Raw genomic sequence first — 20,924 nt, 5'->3', positions numbered from 1 at the left:
TATCCCTTCAGTTACAGGCTTCAGGCATGAAATGTGTGAAAAAGGCTGAATAAAATGTAGAGATCAGTTTAAAATGAGTAACAATAAGCTGTTTGTTTCTTCAGGCTGAGAATCATGAATAATGCTGCTGAAGATCAACAGGTTTCTCTCACTTGTCGAATGTCTTCTTTCAGGTAATGATCCTCCTGTTTCCATCATTCAGCATGTTTAGTGAGATCCATAAGTAGATTCTGTTGTTTTGTCATTGCAGATTGTGGAGGAAGCTCCTACAAGAAGCTTGAGTTTGATCCAGAATGGCTGGCCATCTTGAAAGCGACAGACAACCTTCAAAAACCATCCGCCAGTTTCTGGAACCCTCTGTTGGACAACACAGCAGACACAAAACACATAACAATGACTTACTGATAGCTTTCTGATACTACTGTACCCTTTTCACAAGCCTGACGTGTTTAGCTGTCTTCGGCATCTGAAATCCTTAAAAGTTTTTAACGTTTTGTTTTTAAAAAAAACAAATGAACATTTATATGTGTTTATGAATGTATCATATCATCTTGCTTCGAATTACAAAAAATGAATTGTGCAATGTGTTTTCAATGCAGCGTCTACGAGGCTGAGAGTAAAATGAACGCTATTCTCTCCTCTGGCTGCTGTCATCAGTCCCACACTAGTTTTTTCCTTTTCTGAAAGTCTTTATAACACCATTGTGGAGTTTGTCTTTTATTATTTTATTAAGTTATTTGTTGTACTCACTCTCCCATTCACTGCGCTCTAAGTTTTCCCTACTATGACGACAGAAATGTGAAAAGGGTCTATTGACAACTTTGGCTTAAAAGAATAGTTCACCCGAAAATGAAAATTACCCCAACATTTACTCCATCATACAGTATACCCTCAAGTCAGACTCAGGTCAGGTGTATAAATGTTTATGGGGGGATTTTTATTTTTGGGTGACATATTTGTTTAACTCGTTCATCCCAGTAGATGTAACACATTTACATGACATGCGCAATAAAATAAGGTCAAATTACTGTATTCATCTGAACTGAGGTCACGATAGTCAGTACTTTACGCATGAATTCATTTCTATTTCTAAGTAGTTTAGCATCCTGTTCTTCTTCTTTCAGGTGGGACTGCAGTCCTTCAGACAGACATCTACATCCTGGTGGGCAGAGCGGACAGGCTTACAGGGAGAAGATTTTCAGCTTTCTTTGATAACTAGAAATTTCAGAAGAACTGCATTTATCAGAATTAAACATGCAAGACATTTTAAATGACTTTATCGTCACATTTGCTCAAGTTAAAATATCCTTGTTAAATAAAACTTCATTTAAAAATAAAAGAAAAAAGTCAATAATTCTGCTTGCTCCAAGCTATTTAATATTGTAATATAATGCTACAAAAGCTTTTTTATTTCAGGTTTATCAGCTATTTGAATATTTTAATCATCAAAGAATCCTAAAAAAACTAATCAAATGCTAATAAATATTGATAATAATAGTTATGATAATAATAATAGTATTAATATTAATAATAACAATAATAATATTAATAATAATAATAATAATAATAATAATAATAATAATAATAATAATAATAATAATAATAATAATGGACTGTTTTTGCTGTGCTTTGGAGCAAATGCAGGTTTGGCGAGCAGAAGAGACTTCTTTAAAAAGTTAGCTTAATAGATAGTGGGTTTTTTTCTATAAAAAATTAATTGTCAAAATAAAAAAAAATATTTAAATAATTTTAGATATTGTATATTTCTCCGGTAATTTGTCATTATTATTGTTTTATTTGGTAAATTAGAAGTATAGTATAGTATCAGGATTTCAGACATGCTCATTTTAGTCAACATGATACTAATGTTTTACAGTAGCTTTAGAGGAGTTACAGTAAGTAGTCAGTTTACTAACCTTGCTTTTTAGTCACAATTCATTTTTCTGACAGTGGCTGATTAAAAATGCTCTAAATGACAATATTTTTATTTGAAATGTTGAAGAAATGTTATCAGACTGTATTTAAATGGAATTATTATCATTATTATAAATAAAGACCATTCATTATTATCATTAAATATAACATCAAACCAAAACACTAAGTAAAACAAATGTAACTAAAATTTAAATAAATAAATAGTAAAAAATAAAACACTTTAAGCAAATATTTTGGGTTTAAGGGGTACAACTAAGAGTTGTGATTCCTTTATTAAATGACAAATTCATGCATGGATCACTAAATATTTTCAGAATCAATAAACTATTAATTTTACTGCTGCTTTTTACATTTTTAGAGGTTAAAACAGCCCATTGTGCTGCTCGATGCTCTGATATTTAATTATTATATCATTCTACTTTGTCTGTATAGTCATGTACACACACTGGTAGTTTCACTGCTTTCTGCATTTTATTATTCATATGTATTTTTTCCATAAGGAACTGAATCAGAAGCGCATTGCAGAATAAGATCAATAGTGTTGTCCCTTGAGAACACATGTTAAAATACTAATTTTTATGAGACACTGAATAAAGTAATTATTACTAAATATCATGCACTTGCTTGGTTATTGATAATGAGGAAACATTTAAACACGTAAAAAATATGCCATGTAGGCTCGGCTCGGATGAAAAACACGGAAGAGGAACCAGAATGAAGGAGAGGACCAGAGAGAGACCCAGCGCTCCTGACAGAACCCAGCACAGTAATCCCTCTGGTTCCAGCTGAACACACAATACACACAACAGTCAACAAGATCAGACAGACACACACACACACACACACATCTTAAACTGAAATTTCCCTAGTAGCAAAGAATTCTGGCCCAGATTTGGCAAAAAGCTGGCACAGCAGGCATTCATCCGGCACTGGCATACAGCATGTGGGCCAAACATGGCCCGGGTTTGGCAGAGGTGGCACCGTTTTTAAGGCGGCACACAAGATTTGGGCCAGATGTAAAACGTAGTATTTGGCCCAGATTTAAAAATTTGATAAGTGGGCCATGTGAGTTTGGCCAGTCTTGACCCACATTTAAAATACACTCAAATCATTTTTGAGTAAAGAAAAAAAATTCCACCAATCAGGTCACTTTGAGAAAAAGCGTGCCCATAGTGTGCCTAAAGAGCATCCCTCCATGGGTTTATCAATTTCATTGCAATCGTGACACACCAACCTATCTGGCCCAGTTCAGGCCCAGTTATGAGTTATTAACTTGGCTGAGACTTGGCCCAGATATGGTCTGTGTTTGGCCCTTGTCTGAAAGCCAGATTTGGTCCAGTCATGTACCGTAATTCACTGCGGCATGTGGGCCAAGCAAAACCTGATTGTGTGGGCCAAAGCTGGGCCAGAGAAATTTTGCTATGTGGGTTTAAACGTTCACAGGTTAACACATCCCAGCCCACCCCTGCTGTGGCTATTGTAAGGTAGTGTTTTGGAACTAATTACCAATGTTTTAAGGACGTACATTAATTTAAGTCCTTAAAAAGTGATTATAAACGGGTCGCATCACCACACACACGCACTATTAAAGGGGCTGCCACGCCACTGCTAACGTGAGCAGACTTCTGACGTGGAAACGTATGACGAAGTTCAAAAGTAAAAATTTAATAAAGAAAAACGGGGAAAATATTTATTTTTAGGTATATGGGGCTGATAATACATGATTATTAAGATATTTTCTGTATTTAGTAACATTTAACAAATACTGTACTGTAAACACACAGCTTTTGCTGCTCTAATTGACTTAACGCTGAAATCAATTATTGTTTACATTTAAATGAGTCTCGTCGTCATTCTGTCACCATGGCAACTTGAATTGGTTTAAACATCCACACAACTGTCTATAAAGTAATCAGTGCTGATCATCGCGCTACAAACTTCTGCACAAATTTCCCTTGGCAAAGTTTCAGCAGTTTGAGAAGTGTTTGAAGTTGTTCGTGATGACTCTGCGGCGCTCGAGAAGAACCAGGACGCGCCCCGGGCACCTGAAGGACTTCCTGCTGGAGCGCGTCTCTTCGTCTGAGGAGCCAGCAGCGGCGGCCAGGCCGGACACCTGCAGCTCGTCGGACACTTCCCTGGAGGAGAGGTACCTGAGGAACGCGGCTGTTCTTCCTGTCCTCCGTTCCGCAGCATCAGTCTCCTCAGCGGGTGAGTGTCCACAGGAGGAGCCCCTTTCCATCCACGGTCGGAGTGTGCGGGACTTTCAGCAGATCTACTGCAGTGTGATGGGCTCCACCAAGAAGAGACGCGCTAGCCGATACAGCCTTCAGCAAGGACTCGAGATCAAGCAGCGGCTCTGGGAGAAGCTGGACCGGCCTGCACTGGAGGAGACCGAGCAACCAGATGGACGTGTGATCATCACGGAGAGCAGGTCCGAGTCCAGCGTCGCTCCTAGATTCAGGGTGGACATCAGCAGAGAGCCACTGCCCAAGGAGCCCCGGAGGAAGAAGCCCAGGCACTGAACCATACTAGTGCCAGATGAAGGATCAAGGGCTTGTATGTACATACTGTATATATTGTATATAGTTATAGAATAAGTTTGCATGACATCAAATTAAACTTTTCATTCAAGTTTTATCACATTGCTGGATGTTTTGGTGACGGTCAGTGCTGCTGATATTCGGCTCTCAGGTTGTTGGGTTCTTTTGGATGGTTTGCTGGATGTTGACATGCGTTTAGCAAGGTTGTCTAGGCGGTTTCTTGCGTGTTGCTGGTGTGACGGGTGTTAATAAGAGTATTAATTTAATGCATTTCACTAATAGTCCCTCCTTTTAATTTTCGTGCATTTGTTTTGCATCAATTTGTTTAGACATATGTTAGAATTTAGTTTTTACTCTATTTGTGTTGTTTAATGAAAATAGTTTTATATTTGTTTTGCGCGCAACGTTACTTCCGGTTGCCGCGCTACGTCACTTCCGGTTGCCGCGCTGGGTTCTCAGACCGCATTGAGCGCGCTGAGGAGAGGTGAGCTTTTAATGGTGCTCCAAGGAAAATCGTTCTAAAAGTTGTCAGAACTTTAAATAAGCTTTAAATATGCGATTGTATTGTTTGTAAGAGTGTTCTATATTAACTAGGAAGTACTTTCTTCATGTGGATGGATAAAATTAATCACTTTACTGAGCACAGTTGATTGAGTATGTGTGTATAAGTATGTATACTGGACACAGTGATTTCGAATGACCTTCTAACACTTTGTAACTGCTATTTATTTGTTAGGTGGGGAAATTTACAAACGAAATCATATCAACTTACTGTGCTGTTTTCTGATTCATCCAGGTATTGTTTTATGTACATTTATGCTTCTTTGTGTTTACATTTGTTTCGCAATTACATTAATTTCTAATATAAAGTTAGATAGGGGAAGATTAATTAATATCACAATGTATGGAACTGTAATCATTTGTTATTTTTATTTATTTACTTTTTGTACTTTTGTGATCTGTTTACCCAGTTTTAATTGGGTATGATGTTATTGTTATGTTTGCTCAGACCGCATTGAGCGCGCTGAGGAGAGGTGGGGAAATTTACAAACGAAATCATATCAACTTACTGTGCTGTTTTCTGATTCATCCAGTTTGCTCTGATCTGACGCTTGAGTGACAATAAACCCACCATCAGCAGTACCAGTGGCCTGTCTCATTATTGTACACAACGCAGAGAGTGCGAACACCGGTTACAGTGGTGCCGTGACCCGGATGAAGATCAGCTCTTCTGGAATCTTCATCCAAAGATCAATGTCGTTTGGTCGCCGGTGGATGCTGCACTTCAATCAAGGTTTTGATGAACTGTGATAGAGAGCATTGCACTTTCATCAAACTGGACACTTCACTATATCCTTTCTTTATTTCTATTTGAATTTAATATACCTGTTTTCCTGTTTAACATATATATTTTTTGGTAGTTGTTCTCCGATGCTGGTTTATCTATTCTAAAATTTTATTCAATGTTTGATCATATACATGCCAATAAGTAGTAATGGCATATGGTTTCAAAGCAGACAGTTTTAAGGGTGAGGAGAACATGTCAGATTTAACTTTCGGAAGGGGAAGACTTTTTGCTAATTCATCTACGCCTGTTGCAGGGAGGGGTAGTGTGGGACGAACTTCTGAATTTTGTTCTACCCGGGTAACTGAACAAACACCTAGTCAGTTAAGGAGTAACCCATTTTTGGCTAGCCCAGATTTAAATGATACTGCATGGCAAAATCTCATAACACACATTGCTCAAGAAGTAGGACAGACTTTGATTTCTGTTCAAGGTGGGGGAAGGTATGGGGAAGGAGAAACTAATAATGCACAGACACAGAGTCCAGTTGCTGGTCAGTCATTCACAGAAACACCCTCACTTAATTTGACAGGAGTCAAATTAGTCATGCAATCTGAAGTAAGAGAGCCTCCTGTGTTCCGAGGTGATGGAACAGATAAGTTCACTGTGCATGAGTGGGAGGATTTACTGGACACATACCTGCGTAAAAGAGGCATACCAGCTTCCGAGCATTATCATGAAATCCTTTCCAGGCTGCTGGGTAAGGCCAAAGACATTGTAAAAATAACCCTACGCAGCAACACATCTCTAAAACCTTCTGAGAACCCCAGAGTGATATTCGATATCCTAAAGCAACATTTCAGTGAAGTCAGATTCTCCTCTATGCCTTTAGCAGATTTCTACAGCACAGTTTCCGTTATTGGAGAGAACCCAGTTGAGTATTGGGTCCGGTTGAATAAGGCTGTGGATGCTGCTGAAGAGGCTTTGAAAAGACTTGGGCGACAGATGGATAATCCTTGTCAGGAGGCAGCCATGATGTTTGTCAAATACTGTCCGGACCCCAGCTTGTCAGCCGTTTTCCGTTTGAAAGCAGCAGACAAGTGGACAGCGAGTGAGGTACAAGAGCATCTAGACAGATATCAGGTTGAGCAAAAAGAACAGTTGGCAATTAAATCTAAGCGCAATGTTACAATGAGGAATGTTGCAGTTCACCGACAGTCACTCGTGGAGAATGAGATGATGGCTAGTGGCTCCCCAGTCGTGGCATCTGAACATTCTAACTTGAGTATTTCATCTTCTACACAGAATGATGATAACTGTATGAAAACACTCATCACCTTACTTGACCGTGCGCTCTCCCAGAATTCTCAAGCTGAAATGAGTAGTCCTCGACAGAGCCAACCGCCTACGAGAGCTTGTAAGGTGTGTCGTTCATATGAACATTCAACTCTCTCACACTGCCGACGTCAACGACTCTGTCTTGCTTGCTTCCATCCTGGGCACATAAAAAGAAATTGCGTAAATAGTCAGCATGGCTCTGGCAGCCAGATAACACAGCAATCGCAAGGTTCACCGACTTTAAAATAGTCGACCCACACCTGGAGAGGGGACGTGTGGGTAGGGTAGGACAAACCCTCGAAGATGTAGATCTTAAACAAGTTTATGAGAAGGCATGTGCGCAGGCTCCGACTGAAGTCAAAGTGATCGCACAGAATATGCAAACTTTAGAAGTGTTTGATGAATTGTTTTATGCACCTGTCTATGTGAATGATAGATTCCAGATAAAAGGAATGTTGGATTCAGGATCTATGGCATGCACTTTTAGTGAAGCGGTAGAAAGTCGGATGCTCTGTGAAGATGTGTTGCCAAAACCCTCACCTTTGTCCCAGGAAATAATGCTAATTGGATGCGGAGGTAAAATAACCAAACCAAAATGCATGTATGAAGTCGAGCTAAAGGTGTATGGTGAAAGATGCTTGGTGCCTGTTCTAGTTGTACCAGGGCAACGAGACGATTTGATAATTGGTACCAACGTTATTAAGTTTCTCATGCACCAAATGAAGATAAGTGATGATTACTGGAGGATTTTGTCTGACAGTGTCTCAGGGCCACCTACGTCATGCGAACAATTCCTTGATGTTATGGCAAATACTTGCCGCTGGAGAGGCGGTATTCCGCCACACAAGGTTGGGACTGTCAAGCTTCGCCAGTCAGTTACTCTAATGGCCAAACAAGAACACCTTGTCTGGGGAAAGTTACCAAGAGACACTGCTATCTCGCCTGGAAGCACTGTAATAGTGGAAGCCACTTCTTCTAGAACCATGCCACGGGACATTATCATAGGTCGTGTTGTCACACCCTTGTGGGGAGATCATTGGGTTCCCCTGAAGGTCACTAACCTGTCAGATAAGCCAATCACCCTCAAAAGGAATTGCAAGTTGGCTGATGTGTATCCGTGCCTTGCCGTGGAAGATTTTGAGCTGTTTCAAGGTTTCAGTGGAGTCCAGTTGCCCACACCTGATAAAGATCCACAACCTGTTACTGCAGGGGACCTGAAAAAGAGACTGGAGACTGTTAGTCTCAGTGATGTTGACATAGACTCTTGTTCTGCCAGTGATACGGCAAAGGAAAAGCTAGTCCAATTGCTAGAGACTTACCATGATGTATTCTCCAAACACGCCTTAGATTGTGGGGAGGTCAGAGGCTTTGTTCACCGCATCCACTTAACTGACGATCGCCCATTTCGACTTCCATACAGACGAGTACCACCCGCTCACTACCAAAAATTACGTCAAGTTCTCTCAGAGATGGAAGAGCAAGGAATCATACGTAAATCAGTAAGTGAATATGCCTCACCTTTGGTCTTAGTATGGAAGAGAGATGGCAGCTTAAGGATCTGTACGGATTTCAGATGGCTAAATGCTAGGACTATTAAGGATGCGCACCCACTCCCGCACCAATCAGACTGTCTTGTTGCCCTCGGTGGTAATACCCTCTTTAGCACGATGGATTTAACATCGGGCTTTTATAACATCCCAATGGCTGAAGAGGATAAAAAGTACACCGCATTTGCAACACCTGTAGGTCTTCATGAGTACAACAGGATGCCTCAAGGGTTGTGTAACAGCCCAGCATCTTTCATGCGTATGATGTTAAGTATCTTTGGGGACCTGAATTTTAGTAGTTTGCTGTGCTACTTAGATGACTTGCTGGTGTTTGCACCCGACGAGACCACAGCCTTGGAGCGGTTAGAGATGGTATTCCAACGATTGAGAAGCTACAACCTTAAATTAAGTCCGAAAAAGTGCCATCTGATGCAAGCGTCTGTTAAATTCTTAGGCCACATCGTTGATGGAAATGGTGTTTCCGTTGATCCTTCGAAGGTTGAAGTCATAGCCAAGCTCTCAAAAACTGACCTCATGGAAGAGGACGGGTGTACTCCGTCTGTACGTCGAATAAAGTCTGTCTTGGGAATGATCCTCTATTACCAACATTTTATTCCAAATTGCTCTTCAGTTGCCAGACCATTGTTCTCCCTAACAGCTGGGCAGAAAAGAAGAACAAAATTAAAAACTGAGGCTAAGGCAGGCACATATCGAAAACTGAAGCCAGTTGATTGGACCCCAGAATGTGATGATGCTCTCTCTAAGTTGAAAGAGAGTTTGTTGCAGAGCGTGGTTTTAGCGCATCCCAATTTCTCACTTCCCCTAATCCTGTCAATTGATGCTTCTTTGGAAGGACTTGGAGCTGTGCTGTCACAGATACCAGCTGGTGAAGAAAAAGCACGTCCCATTGCATTCGCAAGCAAGTCCTTAACCAACTCTCAAAGGAGATATCCAGTGCACAAGCTCGAGTTTTTAGCCCTAAAGTGGAGTGTGTGTGAAAAATTCAGTCACTGGTTAAAGGGCCACACATTCACAGTGTGGACCGACAATAACCCCCTCACTTATATATTAACAAAGGCTAAACTCGATGCTTGCGAACAGCGCTGGGTATCTAAGCTTGCTGCTTATACTTTTGATCTCAAGCATATTGCTGGAAGTAAAAATACTGTAGCTGACGCTTTAAGCCGGGATCCGTTTGCGCGAACCATTGCTCGTAGGCTCATAACCGAGCAATATGGGAGTCTGCTTTCTGAGGCTGAAACTGTCGACAAAGATGGAGTTCAGGACACCTTCCGTTTGCAAGCAAACAATCTATATGTGTCAACTCTGACAAGCCCAGTTTCCTGTGATCAAGTGACAGTTAAAACTCTTTTGAACCTATCGGAGCAGTGGAAAGCTGTAACTGAGCTAAGGGCTATGCAAGCAATCCAATATATCCAAGATGCAACGACTACTGGATTTGATCCAGTTTCAGCGATCCCTATCGAAGAGATTCGTCGGGGTCAAGAAGCAGATCCCTCGATTTCTAAGATAATGCCCTATCTGGAGAAGCAAAGAAGGCCATCAAGACGAGAGGTGGTTGCAATGGATGCTGTGACTCAAATTCTTCTTAGGCAACTAGATCGTTTGAAGGTTCAAGATGGAGTAGTTTACCGTGTTTGCAAGGACCCATCAAGCACACACAAGAGGTTCCAACTTGTAATGCCTAGTAGCCTTAAGGCTAGAGCCTTAACTGGTGTGCATGATCTTGCTGGACACCAGGGAAGGTCAAGAACTCTTCAACTAGCTCGACAACGCTTTTTCTGGCCTCGGATGGAGCGTGACATAAGAGAGTATGTTAAATGTTGTCAGAGGTGCATATTGGCCAAAACACCAGAGCCATCTGCTCGAGCCCCACTTGAGAACATCAGGACTTCAGCCCCTATGGAGTTAGTGTGTTTGGATTTTTGGAGTGCGGAGGACAGCAAGCAACGCTCTGTGGATGTATTAGTCGTGACGGATCACTTTACAAAGTTGGCCCATGCTTTCCCATGTGTAAACCAGAAAGCAAAACAAATTGCAAAAAAACTGTGGGATCATGTCTTCTGTATTTATGGTTTTCCATCTCGCATTCATACAGATCAAGGGACCAACTTTGAAAGTACCCTCATCGCAGAGTTGCTTAAGCTGGCAGGTGTTGAGAAGTCGCACACTACGGCATACCACCCCATGGGGAACGGAGGAACAGAGCGATTCAATCAGACCTTGGGCAATATGCTTCGCTCCTTGCCTCTTAAGGAAAAACAGAAGTGGCCCGAACAAATACAGACTTTGACATTTGCGTATAACTCCACCGTGCATGAGACCACGGGTTATGCGCCATTCCAGTTAATGTTTGGTCGCATTCCCAAGCTGCCAGTTGATGTTGTATTTGCGCAAGCATTACATGATCCTGTGATTGTTGATTATGGCAGTTACGCAAAAACACTTATGTCTTACCTTCATGAAGCTGCATGCATTGCGCAGAAACACACAGAGAAGGAGCAGAAAAAGCAGGCTAAGAATTACAATCGGAAGGTCAAGGGCATGTGTCTGAACGTTGGAGATAGGGTGCTTCTTGCAAACAAGAGTGAACGAGGAAAGAAAAAACTTGCAGATAAGTGGGATCCAACTGTTTATACTGTAAGAGACAGAAATCTTCAAACAAACATATACAAGCTGGTTGACAACAATGGAAAATGCAAAGTGGTGCATCGCAACCTGATACTGGATATTAGCTTCTTACCTATTGAACAATCTCAAGATGAAGAAGATACTCAGCCTACTGCTGAGAATGAGGAAACAGAGTCTCATGCACCAGAGTTATCCAGTTTGGAAGAGGAAGAGAACTTTGATGGAACGGAAGGATGGATACTTGATGGACAGGATGAGAGTGAAAGACAAAAGCCTGAAGAAGATGATGACATAGGATCCAGTTGTTCTAATCTAAGTGAAGGCAGTTTCTGTGATCAAGACCTTAATGCAACTGAAGTCAATGAGGGTAGTCCTGATCCGGTGTCCGATTTAGAAACTGCGTCCTTCGCCAAAAACTCTGAACCACGACCACATACATTAAATGATCCAGATGATAACACCATATCTAACGCACCAACACATTGTCCCACTGACACACAGGGTGTTAAAACCCGTGCAGGTAGAATGGTAAAAAAAGTTAGCCGCTTGATAGAATCTATGGCGCAAAGGCCATTTTATGTTCAGAGGGTTGGCTCACTTTTAACAAGGAGATCAGGATCAGTTCTTTCCTTATTTTAGATCAGTTTTGTGATGATGCAAAAATAACAATTAAGTATGTGCGCCGTAAGAATTTCAGTTAAAATCTTACCAGATTATTGTATGTTGTACAAGGCAGTATATTGTTCTAAGAATGTCTAGGACTTGATCAACCTTGGGCTTTTCTTAACCCGTTAAGTGGGTAACTTGCAATGTTGAACTGCGAATAAGATTTGCTAAAAATCTGGTTATGATAGATCGATGTCATCTCGGTCAAGATATTAGTGAAATTCAGGAGGGGTGAATGTGACGGGTGTTAATAAGAGTATTAATTTAATGCATTTCACTAATAGTCCCTCCTTTTAATTTTCGTGCATTTGTTTTGCATCAATTTGTTTAGACATATGTTAGAATTTAGTTTTTACTCTATTTGTGTTGTTTAATGAAAATAGTTTTATATTTGTTTTGCGCGCAACGTTACTTCCGGTTGCCGCGCTACGTCACTTCCGGTTGCCGCGCTGGGTTCTCAGACCGCATTGAGCGCGCTGAGGAGAGGTGAGCTTTTAATGGTGCTCCAAGGAAAATCGTTCTAAAAGTTGTCAGAACTTTAAATAAGCTTTAAATATGCGATTGTATTGTTTGTAAGAGTGTTCTATATTAACTAGGAAGTACTTTCTTCATGTGGATGGATAAAATTAATCACTTTACTGAGCACAGTTGATTGAGTATGTGTGTATAAGTATGTATACTGGACACAGTGATTTCGAATGACCTTCTAACACTTTGTAACTGCTATTTATTTGTTAGGTGGGGAAATTTACAAACGAAATCATATCAACTTACTGTGCTGTTTTCTGATTCATCCAGGTATTGTTTTATGTACATTTATGCTTCTTTGTGTTTACATTTGTTTCGCAATTACATTAATTTCTAATATAAAGTTAGATAGGGGAAGATTAATTAATATCACAATGTATGGAACTGTAATCATTTGTTATTTTTATTTATTTACTTTTTGTACTTTTGTGATCTGTTTACCCAGTTTTAATTGGGTATGATGTTATTGTTATGTTTGCTCAGACCGCATTGAGCGCGCTGAGGAGAGGTGGGGAAATTTACAAACGAAATCATATCAACTTACTGTGCTGTTTTCTGATTCATCCAGTTTGCTCTGATCTGACGCTTGAGTGACAATAAACCCACCATCAGCAGTACCAGTGGCCTGTCTCATTATTGTACACAACGCAGAGAGTGCGAACACCGGTTACACTGGTCTCCTCTGAGTGGTTTTTGGTACATTAGTGGTTGTTAGTTGTTAGTGTTGGCTGTTGGGTTAGGGTAGGTTAGGGTCCCTCACACGGTTTGCAGCTTGACGAGCTGTGAGGGCTTGTGTGCATCAGTGAGGCTGAGAGCTACGCCACTGGTACTTCACAGATACCGGTAGGGTCACCCATAGTGGACAGGTCTCAGCTGAGATGCCCGACCAAGACAAACCACCTGATTCTGGACAGCAGTATTGGCCTGATGCTCCAGATAGAAGATCCCACCTGAGTGACTGGAAGAAACTTCAAACACATTGACCAATGCAAGCTACTGTTAGCTATCCTCTGACAAAAAAAAAAAAAAAAAAAAAAAATTATATATATGTATATATATATAATATATATATATATATATATATATATGCACACACACACATACAAACATGGTATATGTATGTACACAGTACAGGCTAACAGGTTAAAAAATACCCCAAAAACCGATTCATCTTTATTTCTATAGCGCTTATTATTGTTATTAATATTATAATCTTTATTATTATTATTATATCCTTTATTTAGCTAGGAGATCACATTGAGTACTGTCTCTTCTTCCGGTGAGATCTGATCAAGATGGCAGGCAGCACATAAAGTGTTTTTACAAAGTATATTGTGTCAAAGCAGTTAACGTAAAAGTTCTAGTAAATTGAAACTGTGTCAATCCAGTTTTCAGAGCACTGTAAAAAGCACTGTTGTCTCTATTTTGAAAAGCATTATGCATATATACCTAAAAAAAATATGTCTTCCTCACAGTTGATTGGCCCACTGCCTGCTTTTTCAGTTCATCTTTCTCTGTTCACCTACTCTGCACACACCTTGTGGTGTGTGGCCTCAGGTGTGTGGCTGTGGCTCCATTAATTTAAAACTCCAGTATGTAGGGTATTCAATTCTATTTGATGAAATGGATGCAGACTCAACAAAAATGCTTATTACCAATGTCAGTTTCCACGAATCTGCTTTATTAGCTATTAAAATTGTACTTATCTAGTTAACGTAAGCTTGTTTACAATATAGCATGTTGCATAGTGCACTGCATCTAACATGCCAAAGCCGTTTTCCTTGCATTGTTTTATTTGTGAGGACTCGGCACAATATTTGGCATTAACGGTTACAATTAGCATATTGTTTAGCTTTGCATTTACTAAATAAACACTGTGCTATATCTGAACTGACTACACTGTATTTTTTGTATAATCAATTTTAATTCTGTTCTTAAGTGTCTTTGTTCATTTTAAATATAATTTAAACCTTTTTTTAATTCCTTGTTTTTGATTGTTGTGTTAGTTTTATTTTCTTTGGGTATTTTTTCTTTGGTTCTTTTTTATTTTTATTTACATCGATCAGTTACTGTATTGATTATTTGGTCACACTTTACAATAAAGTTCATTAGTTAATGTTAAGTAATGCATTTACTAACATGAACAAACAAGGAACAATACATTTACTACAGTATATATTTATGCTAGTTAACGTTAGTTAATGTAAATACAGTTGTTCATTGTTATTTCATATTAACTCATGGTGCATTATCTAATGTTAACAAGCATGGATATGAATGTTAAAAATGCATTAGTAAATGTTCAGTTATGATTAATAAATGCTGTACAAGTGTTGTTCATGATTATTTCAGGTTAGTAAATGCATTAACTAATAAACCGTATTGTAAAGTGTTACCAATTATGTATTAATTGATTAAGTTACAAAACATGGCTTATTTTACAAATCGTTTTCACAATAGCAGTTTAAATTTGATTGTGTGTTGATGGCTTGACTGTAAACGACATAAACAATGCAGTGAACAGCTTTGAAAAAAAATCTTCTTCTTCATTGAAACTTTTCATTGCAAACTTGTCATTGCATTTTTCCCACTGTGGGGACTTCTTTAGTATAATATGACTGGATTATTTCTGTCTTTAAAAAAAAATGCCCATGAGAAATTTTATATTTATTGCCCCCACTGTTAAATGAAATTTTCGGCCATGAGCACATTTAATGCAGTTACATTACATTAACAATGTCTCATAACAGATTAAAATGTGTCACTATTAAAACTATGGTACAATGAAAACAACTAATTCATTATTACAATATAAGTATGTTACACATTTATTAGGCTATATCAAATTATTACACAATTTAACACAAGTTTTAAAAAAGTAAAAAAAATCAGCCAAATAAGCTACATAAAGGGGAAGTCCACAGTTAAACAGACTTGGTTAATCTGAATTCAAACAACTATCAATCAGTCAAACCTAGTTAACCTAATTAAGCTAGTTAAGCCTTTAAATGTCACTTTAAGCTGTATAGAAGTGTCTTAAAAAATATCCAGTCAAATATTATTACCTGTCATCGTGGCAAAGATCAAATTAATCAGTTCTTAGAAATCATTTATTAAAACTTATGTTTAGAAATGCATTGAAAAAAATCTGCTCTTATCTGCTGTTATTGGGGGAAAAAATAAACTTCAACTGTATATTAAAAATAAATAAAATTAGATATATTATAGGTTGTATATAAAATTACATTTATATATATATATATATATATATATATATATATATATATATATATATATATATATATATATATATATATATATAATTTTATATACAACTAAAACTATAATATATATAATTTATTTATTTATTAAAAAACATACACAGATTCAAAGAGAACCACAAATCAACAGGGAGGCTGCAAAAGAACAGCTTCTACTTTAAACTGGACTGACTGAAAATCTACTATTAAATATATCAAAACTTTACAGACAAATGTAAAATAAAGTTAAACACCCTAAATCTGTTGAAACGAGTCGATCTGATGGCAGTTGAGATTGCAGGATATTATTGGTCTGAAGCTCATGTCCAAGTTTATTTTACATTCTATGGTAGAAACATGCATTGAGCCTTGCTAGATCCTCTTGTGGTGCACGTCTCTTATTAAACACTCACAGGACATTAATTTAGACAACTATGCAGATGTATTAAATCACAAAAAATACACAAAGAGAGACTTTCACTTTCACTTCACGCATAGTTTGGGATTGAACAGACATGCGTAAAGTCATCAAAGATCAAGCTGTTTTTGAGCTTGTTTTGAGTTTGAAGTGATCAATTCGAGAACAGGAGAAAGCGCATGACTTCGATCATTTTAATATAGCATACTATAATGAAATCCAAAAAGTTATAGTATAATATTGAGAGGTCATATCGTGGCCTACCTGCAGGGTTGCTGAGGCCCACTAGTAGGCCGCGGCCCTTTGGTTGAGAATCCCTGACCTATATGCTATAATATTGCATGATAACTATGTCTGTATACAATAACATAAATTTGATTGTTACTTTGACTTAATCTGATTGTAATGCAGTAATGTGCACCTTTTGTAAAGCTGATTTGAAATAATTATTGTAAAAAGTGCTGTACAAATAAACCTGACTTGAATTGAACAGTTGGTGGACAGCTGTATACTTTGGGAAGTCCTGCTGCTGCTGCCAGGCTTCTAGAGCACCTGCAGGCCAGAGACTGGATCTCTTCTCACCTGCTCTGAACTCAACACTGATGCAGCACCAGGTGGGAACTTATTCACTGTCACTCAGTGCTTTTAAAAAAGCTTTTGGTTACCTTTAGATTAAGCCTATTTCACACATAGCCAACTAAAATGCCTTCATTGTAAAATGAAGTCAAAATTATCCACCCACCTGTAAATGTTTTTTTTTTCCCCACAGGATGTTTAACAGAAGATTTTTCACAGTATTTCCTATAATATTTTTTTCTTCTGGGTAAAGTCTTATTTTTTTTTTTTGTTTGTTTGTTTGTTTTTAGCTATAATAAAAGCAAGTTTTTAGTTCTGTTAGGCAATAAGTGATGCGGATATAAAGTGTAACATTCACTATATCAGTTACAACATAAGGCTGTTTTTATTTATGACAATGTGAACACAAATCTGACTTTATATCCCTTCAGTTACAGGCTTCAGGCATGAAATGTGTGAAAAAGGCTGAATAAAATGTAGAGATCAGTTTAAAATGAATAACAATAAGCTGTTTGTCTCTTCAGGCTGAGAATCATGAATAATGCTGCTGAAGATCAACAGGTTTCTCTCACTTGTCGAATGTCTTCTTTCAGGTAATGATCCTCCTGTTTCCATCATTCAGCATGTTTAGTGAGATCCAGAAGTAGATTCTGTTGTTTTGTCATTGCAGATTGTGGAGGAAGCTCCTACAAGAAGCTTGAGTTTGATCCAGAATGGCTGGCCATCTTGAAAGCGACAGACAACCTTCAAATACCATCCGCCAGTTTCTGGAACCCTCTGTTGGACAACACAGCAGACACAAAACACATAACAATGATTTACTGATAGCTTTCTGATACTACTGTAGCCTTTTCACAAGCCTGACGTGTTTAGCTGTCTTCGGCATCTGAAATCCTTAAAAGTTTTTAACATTTTGATTTAAAAAAAACAAATGAACATTTATATGTGTTTATGAATGTATCATATCATCTTGCTTCAAATTACAAAAAATGAATTACCGCTTGTGCAATGTGTTTCCAATGCAGCGTCTACGAGGCTGAGAGTAAAATGAACGTTATTCTCTCCTCTGGCTGCTGTCATCAGTCCCACACTAGTTTTTTTCCTTTTCTGAAAGTCTTTATAACTCCATTGTGGAGTTTGTCTTTTATTATTTTATTAAGTTATTTGTTGTACTCACTCTTCCATTCACTGCGCTCTAAGTTTTCCCTACTATGACGACAGAAATGTGAAAAGGGTCTATTGACAACTTTGGCTTAAAAGAATAGTTCACCCGAAAATGAAAATTACCCCAACATTTACTCCATCATACAGTATACCCTCAAGTCAGACTCAGGTCAGGTGTATAAATGTTTATGGGGGGATTTTTATTTTTGGGTGACATATTTGTTTAATTCGTTCTTCCCAGTAGATGTAACACATTTACATGACATGCGCAATAAAATAAGGTCAAATTACTGTATTCATCTGAACTGAGGTCACGATAGTCAGTACTTTACACATGAATTCATTTCTATTTCTAAGTAGTTTAGCATCCTGTTCTTCTTCTTTCAGGTGGGACTGCAGTCCTTCAGACAGACATCTACATCCTGGTGGGCAGAGCGGACAGGCTTACAGGGGGAAGATTTTCAGCTTTCTTTGATAAACAGAAATTTCAGAAGAACTGCATTTATCAGAATTAAACATGCAAGACATTTTAAATGACTTTATCGTCACATTTGCTCAAGTTAAAATATCCTTGTTAAATAAAACTGTTCATTTAAAAAAAAAAAAAAAAAGTTAATAAATCTGCTTGCTCCAAGCTATTTAATATTGTAATATAATGCTACAAAAGCTTTTTTATTTCAGGTTTATCAGCTATTTGAATATTTTAATCATCAAAGAATAAAAAAAAAAAAAAACGAATTAAATGCTAATAAATATTGATAATAATAGTAATGATAATAATAATAGTAATAATAATAATAATAATAATAATAATAATAATAATAATTATTATTATAATAATAATAATAATAATAATAATAATAATAATAATAATTGGACTGTTTTTGCTGTGCTTTGGAGCAAATGCAGGTTTGGCGAGCAGAAGAGACTTCTTTAAAAAGTTTGCTTAATAGATAGTGGGTTTTTCCTATAAAAAAATTGATTGTCAAAATAAAAAAAAAATAGATTTTAATAATTTTAGATATTGTAAATTTCTCTTGTAATTTGTCATTATTATTGTTTTATTTTGTAAATTAGAAGTATAGTATAGTATAGTATCAGGATTTCAGACATGCTCATTTTAGTCAACACGATACTAATGTTTTACAGTACACTGTTAACCCTTACTGTAGATTATGCAGTAAATAACTGTAAAATAGCCAGTGTTTTGCTGTAATAAAAGGAAACAGTATTTTACTGTAAAAGGAGCAGGATTTGTATGAAATTTTGTATTGCAAAGAATAAATTACAATAATTTACTTTATGTACCCATTACAGATAGTTACTGTGATAATAAATGGTAAATGACTGCTCAACCATTACCCATGTACTCTGATGCTTTATGTTGCTATATATATATATATATATATATATATATATATATATATATATATATATATATATATATATGGTTCAGTTACAGTAATTAACTGGCAACACTGTTGCCAGTTACTTACTGTAACCAAACTTTTACAGTGAGTGGCTGGCAACAGTGTTGCCAATTATTTACTGTAACTGAACCGATACAGTGAGTGGCTGGCAACAGTGTTGCCAGTATTCTACTGTAAAAAAAAACCCAGTAAGGTCTAACAGTGTAGCTTTAGAGGAGTTACAGTAAGTAGTCAGTTTACTAACCTTGCTTTTCAGTCACAGTTCATTTTTCTGACTGTGGCTGCTTAAAAATGCTCTAAATGACAATATTTTTATTTGAAATGTTGAAGAAATGTTATCAGACCTTTATAGAATAAAATGCCTATTAACATTTAACTTAAACCCATAAATCCAGAGAAAGTTCTTGGTCTCTTATTTCTTCTGCCACAACTGTATTTAAATGGGATTATTATCATTATTATAAATAAAGACCATTCATTATTAGCATCATTAAATATAACATCAAACAGAATTACTAAATAAAACAAATGTAACTAAAATTTAAATAAATAAATAAATAATAGTAAAAAATAAAACACTTTAAGCAAATATTTTGGGTTTAAGGGGTACAACTAAGAGTAGTGATTCCTTTATTAAATGACAAATTTATGCATGGATCACTAAATATTTTCAGAATCAATAAATTATTAATAATTTTACTGCCGCTTTTTACATTTTTAGAGGTTAAAACAGCCCATTGTGCTGCTCGATGCTCTGATATTTTATTATTATATCATTCTACTTTGTCTGTATAGTCATGTACACACACTTATTATTATACAATTATTCATATGTATTTTTTCCATAAGGAACTGAATCAGAAGCACATTGCAGAATAAGATCAATAGTGCTGTCCCTTGAGAACACATGTTAAAATACAAATTTTTATGAGACACTGAATAAAGTAATTATTACTAAATATCATGCACTTGCTTGGTTATTGATAATGAGGAAACATTTAAACACATAAAAAATATGCCATGTAGGCTCGGCTCGGATGAAACACACGGAAGAGGAACCAGAATGAAGGAGAGGACCAGAGAGAGACCCAGCGCTCCTGACAGAACCCAGCACAGTAATCCCTCTGGTTCCAGCTCAACGCACAATACACACAACAGTCAACAAGATCAGACAGACAGACACACACACACACACACACACACACACACACACACACACACACACACACACACACACACACACACCATCAGTCTTAAACTGAAATTTTAAACATTCACAGGTTAACACAACCCAGCCCACCCCTGCTGTGGCTATTGTAAGGTAGTGTTTTGGAACTAATTACCAATGTTTTAAGGACGTACACATTAATTTAAGTCCTTAAAAAGTGATTATATAAACGGGTCGCATCACCACACACACGCACTATTAAAGGGGCTGCCACGCCACTGCTAACGTGAGCAGACTTCTGACGTGGAAACGTATGACGAAGTTCAAAAGTAAAAATATAATAAAGAAAAACGGGGACAATATTTATTTTTTTGGTATATGGGGCTACTATTATGCATGATTATTAAGATATTTTCT

General features: G+C 37.4%; 1 protein-coding gene and 1 long non-coding RNA gene across 2 annotated transcripts in view; one reads left to right on the top strand and one right to left on the bottom strand.

Annotated features, from left to right (window-relative positions):
• The window catches only part of stim2b (stromal interaction molecule 2b), an 860,843-nt gene that overhangs the window by 827,252 nt on the left and 12,667 nt on the right, over positions 1–20,924 (bottom strand). The gene's annotated exons all lie outside the window — the stretch shown is intronic.
• Positions 16,696–18,621, top strand: LOC141375172 (uncharacterized). Its single transcript, XR_012382782.1, has 3 exons — positions 16,696–16,783; positions 17,270–17,338; positions 17,416–18,621. It is a non-coding gene; the product is annotated as an uncharacterized lncRNA (long non-coding RNA).

The sequence above is a fragment of the Danio rerio genome, chromosome 7, assembly GCF_049306965.1.
Source record: "Danio rerio strain Tuebingen ecotype United States chromosome 7, GRCz12tu, whole genome shotgun sequence".
Taxonomy (NCBI): Eukaryota; Metazoa; Chordata; class Actinopteri; order Cypriniformes; family Danionidae; genus Danio; species Danio rerio.
Note: the sequence above shows the minus strand (reverse complement) of the source record. Positions and strands in the feature narration are given on the sequence as shown.